General features: G+C 35.8%; 1 protein-coding gene across 2 annotated transcripts in view; it reads right to left on the reverse strand.

Annotated features, from left to right (window-relative positions):
- Positions 1 to 6,601, reverse strand: part of LOC126977502 (estradiol 17-beta-dehydrogenase 11-like) — a 90,762-nt gene extending 84,161 nt beyond the window's left edge. For both annotated transcript variants that reach the window (XR_007732217.1, XM_050826349.1), the window contains exon 1: positions 6,385 to 6,601. The gene's annotated coding sequence lies outside the window, so the exon portion shown is untranslated. The remainder of the gene's footprint in view (positions 1 to 6,384) is intronic.
- Between the last annotated feature and the right edge of the window lie 2,938 nt (positions 6,602 to 9,539).

The raw sequence follows: 9,539 nt of genomic DNA on the forward strand, positions 1-9,539 counted from the left end.
GACAAAAGCGACAAAAAAAAGTGTGTGTGTTAAGTACACACACACACTTTTTTTTTTATGCACGCGAGAAGTTATATTTCTTTGGCCTAACGAAGCAAAAATCATTAAAATTATTTATTCCTCCAAAAAGAAACCAAAAAAAAAAAACATAACGAATGAAGCACACGTCTGAAAATTTTAGGAACCAACTCCACTCTGTTACTTTTGTGTTACAGTATTGAGCGTGCATCTTAAAATTTCACTCTCATCATTTTTTCATAACGCGCCTAAAGAAATATAGCTTCAAAAATTTCGTTAGTCTAATATACGGTCCATAAAGTGAAATTGTATTCCGCGTGATATATTAAATTTCCGATAAACAGAAATATTTTCGAGCATAGAAATCCGAATAAGAAGAATAAGTGGTAATTCCTTGCGGGATGACTGTCACATTACATTGCTTCGTACTCTTGCAACGCTGCGGATATTGAGGAACTTGTACAGCAATGGTATGCAAAATGATGACAATACGAATAAATTAATGTATCTCACAGTGAAAATAATCAGCATATGATTTGTATTTAGTTTGGTAAATTTCAGTTTTCGCACTTAGATATACATCATATAGATATTAGATATATATCATCAAAATACGGACTTATGCGTTGCTGACGTACGATTTTTTTTATGGAATAGGAGGACAAACGAGCGTACGGGTCCTCTGGTGTTAAGTGATCAACGCCGCCCACATTCTCTTGCAACACCAGAGGAATCACAAGAGCGTTGCCGGCCTTTAAGGAAGGTGTACGCGCTTTTTTTGAAGGTACCCATGTCGTATCGTCCCGGAAACACCGCACAAGAAAGCTCATTCCACAGCGTTGTAGTACGAGGAAGAAAGCTCCTTGAAAACCGCACTGTGGAGGACCGCCACTCATCCAGATGGTGGGGATGATATCCTCACTTGTGGCGTGTCGTGTGAAGGTGGAATTCGGAATTCGTACGATCCTCTATTAATACTATATCACGACACGCTGGTGGTCTATTAAGTAACCTGTGAGGCAACACGTTACACGCATATATGTTTACTGACTACTTTTATCTTCTTATTGAGATTTCTATGGATGCGAATTACCGTCAGACGGTCGTCTGTGTTCACAAAACATCATATTCCATACCCATAAAGTAAGTCTTGTAATAACGCCCTCACCGACTCGTTTGCAGCGACCTTTATAGAAATGCATGCATAATTTTCTATCTGTACAATAATTACGTTATCGCAGATACTTTCCCCTTTTACAGCAAACATATCGGAAATGAGTTTCTATGTTTTTACTGTATCATAGTAAATAGATTAATCATATTTACAACTAGTTGATCAGCCAACGTCGTCCAGGTGGACGCTGTAAAGTAGCAAAAATAATAATAAATAGTACTAGCTGTCCACAATTTGAAACATATGATAAAAAAATAGTTTCACTTTTTGATCCACCTCAATAAAGTGCTTTAGAAATCTGTTCTTGAAGTATAATATACAATGCTCATCAAACATAGCATCAGCTGATGGAAACCAGGGAACAGGTAAATTATCTACTCATTGCACGATGTATATCTTGTTTATTTTACTGGTCATGATAATATTATATATACTTATTGCTTCAGGTGTAGCCAAATGGAGTCACATTGTCCAATTTTATGAACAAGACAACTGTAATCTAAACTTTGTGTTTGCACCATCTCTCACAAAAGACCATCTAAATCCAAATACCAAACAAAAGATGAGAGTAAAACTAGATGTTCAAGTGCTGAGCCACACAATTGCTGCTGGCATGTTTGCTAAAATAGCACAAGGGAATTTGCATAGTAATTATGCAATAATGCATGTGTCCTAGATGCTCTTAGAGTCGAGTTGCCAAATTTCAAAAGCAGAAACCTTACAATTTCATCAATTATTTGTCCCAAAAAAAAGTTATGTTATGTATTTAGCCATACAGACATATGAACTATAAATAAATAGTACTATAAATAATAATAAATAGGCAAACGAACGAAAAATTTATAAACAATATTTTTTTTGCTTCGGTGTTGTTTGTATGTAAAAGTCAGAAAAAAAAATTTAATGTATACTTTTTACTTTGTTACGATTTAATTAAATGTTATGTTTTAATTATAATATAATAGATTCTTGCCTCTTCTTGATATGAGCGTCACCATTTTTCGTAAGTATAAAAAATAGTAATCCTGGTATCATTATAATTGTGTAGTGTGTATCATTAATAAAAAGGGTTGGACTTAGGGTTAGATATGTTATAGGTTAGATATTGGTTTTATGGTAAAAGTATTTATTTACTTAAGATACTAAATTAATCTATGACACTTGTTAAATAGCTTCAATTAATGGTTCTATTTGTGAGTACGCGGATTTCTACTATTATTTGGTTAAAATGGTTACTCGGACCAGTCCTGTAATGGTTATAGACAAATGGTTAATGGTAACTAGGACCGGACCGATCAATGGTTACTCGCGTACTGCATGTCTACAATGCATTGGTAATAATGGTTAAAATGGTTACTTGGGCCAGTCCTGTAATGGTTAATGGTAACTAAGACCGGCCCGATCAATGGTCACCCGCGTACTGCCTTACTAAAGGCAACACATGGTTATTAGTAATTAATATTATCAACTAAGCAATATTTGTAATATAATGCTGTTCGATGGATTTACTTCGAACAATTAACATTGACATAGGGTTTCAGTAATTCTTGTAACGCTAGGCCAAAAGATAGAATCCATGTGATTCATGCGAATGTTCTAATTAATGTGATTAACTATCAAAAAAAAAAAATCAAATCCCAAATTTCTATATTTGATCTTACAGTATATATACAAAATTACTTAAATCTACTTATTAAAGCAATTTACAATTGTAAGTCCTACAAAATAGTATTATTATAACCTAATTTAAGTTCTGTGGATTTTGTGATGTTTTAAATAAATAAATAAATTAAATAAAAAAATAGTATGGACATAGTTAAATTTAAGGATTAACTATAATTCTACATTCAATCCCATGTTTTTGTACTGTTTAATAAATAAAGTTTTATCGCAATATAACTTTATTCCACGGTGACTAATTAGCTATATTATATGTGATACCTGCAGAAAGTAGGTATTTAATATTTTTTATTTATGAAAATAAGAGACGAGACGCGAAGGACGTTCAGCTGATGGTAATTGATACGCCCTGCCCATTACAATGCAGTGCCGCTCAGGATTCTTGAAAAACCCCAAAAATTCTGAACGTCACTACAACTGCGCTCGTCACCTTGAGACATAAGATGTTAAGTCTCATTTGCCCAGTAATTTCACTAGCTACGCCGCCCTTCGGACCGAAACACAGTAATGCTTAGTCATTACTGCTTCACGGCAGAATAAGACGCCGTTGTGGTACCCATAATCTAGCCGGCATCCTGTGCAGGGGAGCCTCCCACTGGTTATGTTGTAATGTTCTACTGTAGTGTGCTACAGTTGATAAGAGTAGCCTAAGGAAAACAGTACTTCATATTTCTGCTAAGCATAGGTAGCTTAGTAAGTTATTATGAAGTATAATCAATAGAAGTAACAATAATTATTATAGACGCAATAGCTGAAACGATTAAACTATACGAACAAGTGTCAGGAAATACAATCACTCAAAGTAATAGGTGCCTATATTCCATTCTTTACAAAACCAATCCTTACTTTAAAAACACATTATATCTTTGTAGCTAACTTAATGTTTTTATAACACACACACACACACACTCACGCCTTGTTCCCGTCAGGGTAGGCAGAGACAATAGAATGCCATTTGCTTCTATCCTTACAAACCTCACGCGGATCCTCTACATTCATTACTCTTTTCATACATGCTCGCCGGTTGCGGGTGCTTCGGACCTCTCCTTTTCTCAAAACGTCCCTAATTTAGTCGACGAATGTTCTACGACATCTCCCGCGACCGACTTGCCTTGCTTTGTTTTTATAACGTCAAGAGAAAATAGGATAACAAGTATCCTGTTTTCCAGTTATAAACTATTTGAGTTGATTTGATATTTGATTAGATTTACCTTTACCCTTCAGTTCGAACGCTCGATATATCTACCTAAAAACTAAGCCTCTGCGTCTAACGTTGATACATCAACGGAAATAGCCGAAAATTACCGAACATTAAATCTTTCCTTTTCATTCGTTACTCATCCAAGTGAAATGAGATATACTTATTTTAGTATTCTGATAACTTCTATCATTAAGTAGTACTTTATAAATACAAGTATCTACTATTTAAAGATCATGACACAAGTATGTATTGAATGAACGTACAAGATTCCAAAGTTGTGGCAAATACTAGGCACTAAAAGCACTGGACGGCCTTCTGTATTGCTTAACCAAACACGTTGGTACGATACACTAGTACTCAATGGCACTACACTACCTACAACAACTACTAACTTTTATAAAATTATTGCGCTTTGAGATTTTAATGTTTTTTAATGCCGATTTAATAAATTTTCTAAAAATAAAACTAACAAAGAGATAGGAGGAGTAAAATACATATTATATAAGTTATTTGTCAGTGGATGTCCCGCCAAAATTGATCCAGTAATTTATTTAGCCTATGCCAATAGAAAGGCAAAACTATGTATGAAGCTGGTATTTCAATATTACGAAGAGACAATCAATTTAATATATTTCTTTAATTTATATTTTTAATTAGATAGACTATCAGTTTTCAAAGGATGGGAACGTGGTCCATTATGTCGTAGGATTACAAATGGAGGACTCTTCCATTGATTTTACCCTTAATGATAAAAATAGCCATAGCCCAGAGATTTTCAAGTGGATCCAAACCGCAACATTTCACTGATCTTATGATGCAAATGATTTAAAAAAGGTACCATAAAACGGTTTGACAGAAATTCTGGGATGATGGTAAATTTAATTGAGTAACAAATTATGAAGTTTAATAATATCTCTTGTATAATTTATTACAGGTAACTCACAATTTGCATCGTCCAGTTTAGTTTATATTCTCTCCATTTTAGTTCCTCAGTGAAAGAGGTAATAATCAATTTATAAAGTATTTAGCACGATTTTGGAATATCTATTATAAAGGTGTATAAGAATTTATATTTTTATATAACAATATGTTTCCACATAAGTTTAGTTAGGAGTGCTATCTAAATATTAACAATAGTAAGTATGAAACATAAACTCAGCAATAACAATTAACCTTGATCTGAATTTAAATAAGAATAGTGTCTTCATGCGTTTATTAACACGCCTGGCTTAAAAATGTCTTGAACGTGAAATTTCGATAGAAAAAATAGAATACAATGAATTTTCGTATAAATATTCAAAATTGTGTCGGTGACTTAGACTTTTTAGATACTTAATAACTAATAGCTTAAAAGGATTCTCTGAGTGCGGATACTAAATATACAATAACATAGGATTAGGAATACCAACGCCAAAATTAACGTGAGCAAATCTATCAACTTTGGCGTCATTGAAAGTCGTCAATCAAGTTATATTAGCTCGCGTCTGAAGATTCGGCTGTTTTAACTGGTTTGGTAATTTTGCGGCTCGATTGCAAATAAGAGATTTTGTAAGATATAAACATCTCGCTCTCCTTGGATACTAACCGAGTTATCTTGCCAAATGTATTGATAACAAATATATCCATGACACAGTGCATGGCAACATACTCTTTTACTTTCGTTTTTTGCAATATTTTGTTTCGAATCACGATAATTGGCCAATTAGGTATCATAATTCAAATTAAATAAATGTTGTAATTTTGGATTACTTAATTTGTATATTTTTACTTGAAAATAGGATTTTAAATCACTTATTTAACGTCAAAAACCACTCGTTGCTTAGCCACTACACCACCAATAGCATATGTCAATTGTAAGTATTCGTAATTGTTTTGCTTGCTACGAAGTCTTTCATAATTTAGATTGGATTTAGATAATTTGGAAATTCAAATCATAAAAAATCATCACTCAAATAATGACTGATTTATACGAAACCCTCGGTACACGAATTTTAAGTGATACTGACTTGAACAGTTGATTAGTAATACATACTTATATATTTATTTTCAGAATTTGTTTTACAAATAAAGACAGCCTTACCTACTACCTACACATTCGACAGTAATTTTGTACATTAAGTGTAGGTTATTGTATATTTTTTCATCATCGTAGTGTAAAGCTACCTTAATGCTACATTTTTTCATTACAAACAATAATTCAAAGTCAGCTTACTGAGAACCGCGATTGCCTTGAAATACTTTCCAATCTCTTGTGGACTATGCGAAAACGTTTACCTAACATGACAACATTTAATTAACATCACAAACTCACCTCTATTCGTTATTTTTTGTCGACCTTTCGTCACAAGAAATTTGGGTTAAAGCACTACACTATCTTTGGTGGTTATTCGTTTTGTCTTTCTTTACAAGGCACGCGAATGTCAAAGATTTTATTTTTAAATTTTGAATTAAGAACGCGTTCCGCGCGGCTGATGCTGTAACGGTTAGACGACCGGCACCAGCGCTCGTTGCTGAGAATCGACTGAGTGAGCGTTAAGCCGGCTGTAAACTGAGCGCAAGCGCGACCCTCACACCCCCGCGTTGAGATCGTGACCTTCAGAATTCACCTAAAGTTTCTTCAACAAATAAAACTGACATTTAGCAGTTAGCATGGACTGGTTGTGAATATAGACTTTTATAATAACAATAATTATGTTTGTGCTCAGCAGTGCGGCGCAAAATTCTACATTCATTATTACGGTTCATCGTGGAATATTATTTATTTTAACTTTATATATTTTTAATAATATATATAGACACCCGTAACATTAGCGTCTCATCTCTTTCTGGCGTCATTATTTATTTGCAAACTCTTCAACGGTCAAACACAATGTAGTAACCTCTTGCAGAATATTAACCTTACCGTCCCATACTCATTCCCAAGATTCAAAATCTAGAGAATCCTCCAAGTTCTGTAAAAACCAACCTTGGTGTTCAGGCACCTCTCGCTGGAATTCTTCGCGAGTATGTACAATAAGTGCCAGTGGGAGGCTCCTTTGCACCGGATGCCGGCTAGATTATGGGTACCACAACGGCGCCTATTTCTGCCGTGAAGCAGTAATGTGTAAGCATTACTGTGTTTCGGTCTGAAGGGCGCCGTAGCTAGTGAAATTACTGGGCAAACGAGACTTAACATCTTAGTCTCAATGTGACGAGCGCAATTGTGGTGCCGCTCAGAATTTTTGAATTTTTCAAGAATCCTGAGCGGTACTGCATTGTAATGGGCAGGGCGTATCAATTACCATCAGCTGAATGTCCTGCTCGTCTCGTCCCTTATTATCATAAAAAAAATAAAAAGTTAAACGATACCAATTCAGAACTTGATACATTTGGTAGTGGGTTAGAATGCGTTGTTAAACACTTAGCTGGTACTCAATCTGCATTTGTCAAATAAGTTGTCTTCTTCTCAATTATTTCGATTAATAGGTTAAATTTATATTAGTAGTAGAATATCTTTTGTAATTTTTATGTTCACCATAATCGTCCTATACTTTAGAACTACTAATTGTAACACAAGATTAAGAGAATTGTATTTTATATGATGTGGTGTGTACGTAACTCCCATTGTGGGAGTGAGTCTGCACGAACAGATTAGTAACGACCTAAGGCACGACAGAATACGACCCCCCCGAAATACCCCGAACACATCCATCTGCGCCCATCAACCTGAAACACGGGAATCTCTCATATGCGTGCATGTGAGGCGTTATCCTTCTATATTCTTCCATTTGATACCTTCCATTATTGTAGCAAATCTTTACGAATATATTTTTATATTACGAATATCTTTTATTGTGAGTGAAGGTATTTCGTGTGTATATATATCTCACATGTTTTTTTCGTCGTTGAGTTACCGGAGCAGGGCTTGCCATGACATGTCATGTCGAATGGCACTGCTCGTGGCGAAGTCATGGGGTTGATTGTTAACTTCTTTAAGATATTTGTAAGGGAACCCATGGCTGGTCCATACGTCATGCTAGTGAACGGGCGCTGATGGTCAGTCCTGTCTTCGGGGACTTTTTTTATTATTGTTAATACCTATACCACTCGATGGCCTCAATACAGCTTCCCAAGGAGTAGGTCTCAAAATCAACATGGACAAGACGAAAACCATGTCAAATGTCCAGGTCGCACCTACTCCCGTAATAATTGGGAACTGTACTCTCGAAATTGTTGACGAGTACGTCTACCTTGGACAAACAATCTAGTAAGGTAGATCCAATTTCGCGAAAGAGGTTACTCGTCGAATCCAACTCGGATGGGCATTGTTTGGAAAGCTCTGTAAAATCTTATAAGTAAATAAAAATAAATAATTAAATAAATTTCGCTGGAATATGTTGGATGAGAGCAGCGCAGGACCGATCGTCGTGTAAATCTTTGGGCGAGGCCGTTCTCTAGCAGTGGATGTCTTCTGGCTGATGATGATGATGATACCATGTTAAGTTATTAGTTTAAATACATATATAATTGCGTGTATAATACAAACATAGATAAAATCACGTCTCTTCCCCGTAGGGGTAGGCAGAGACCACTTCTTTCCACTTGCTACGATCCTTACATACTTCTTTCGCTTCGTCCACTTTCATTATTCCTTTCATACATGCTCTCCGGTTTAGGGTACTCTTGACCTGGCCTTTTTTCAAGACGTCCCTGATTTGATCTTGAAACGTCCGCCTAGGTCTACCCCTTCCAACCTTTTCATTCACACTGGCCTTATACACTTTCTTCGTCAATCGTTCTTCATTCATTCTCTCGACATGTCCAAACCATCTCAGCATATCTTTCTCAATTTTTGTCACAGCATCTTCTTTCAGACCACAACGTTTCCTTATCTCACTATTTCTTATCCTGTCACTCAGTTTAACTCCTATGATACTTCTCAACGCTCTCATCTCAACTGCATTTATCCTGCTTTCATGTTTCTTCTGCCATACCCACATTTCACTTCCGTACATGAGTGTTGGAACCAACACCCCATCATGCACAGCCAAACGAGCCTTATTAGACACCTTCGTGCATGCATAATACCTTTTCTTATTTAAAGTGTATGTGAATTGATGCATCTACGGTACTCATCACTATTTTGAGTTAGCGGATACTCCATAGGCAGTGCCGCTTGCGCCTCTCTCTCCCTAAGAGAAGGTCGCCTTCGATGAAGGCTTAGAGGGCACCTGCCCAAAGCCAACCTCAGGTGGTGTGTAGTGGGTAGGCACCTAGGTTTTCAGTGAGTCCCACATAACCAACGCAGACTTAGGCTGCGTTGGTATGCATGAGCATTCACCACCTCCCTCCTGTCGCTATCCCGGAGGGTAGGCCTTTCCCGTTTTTTTGGGAGCAAAAAAAGAATTAATTAATATTTTTTTTATGATTATTTACTTCATTTTAACTTACACAATTTTTTCTTAACTTTTGGGTACTTTTAGTGCA

Source organism: Leptidea sinapis, chromosome 45, assembly GCF_905404315.1.
Source record: "Leptidea sinapis chromosome 45, ilLepSina1.1, whole genome shotgun sequence".
NCBI lineage: Eukaryota > Metazoa > Arthropoda > Insecta > Lepidoptera > Pieridae > Leptidea > Leptidea sinapis.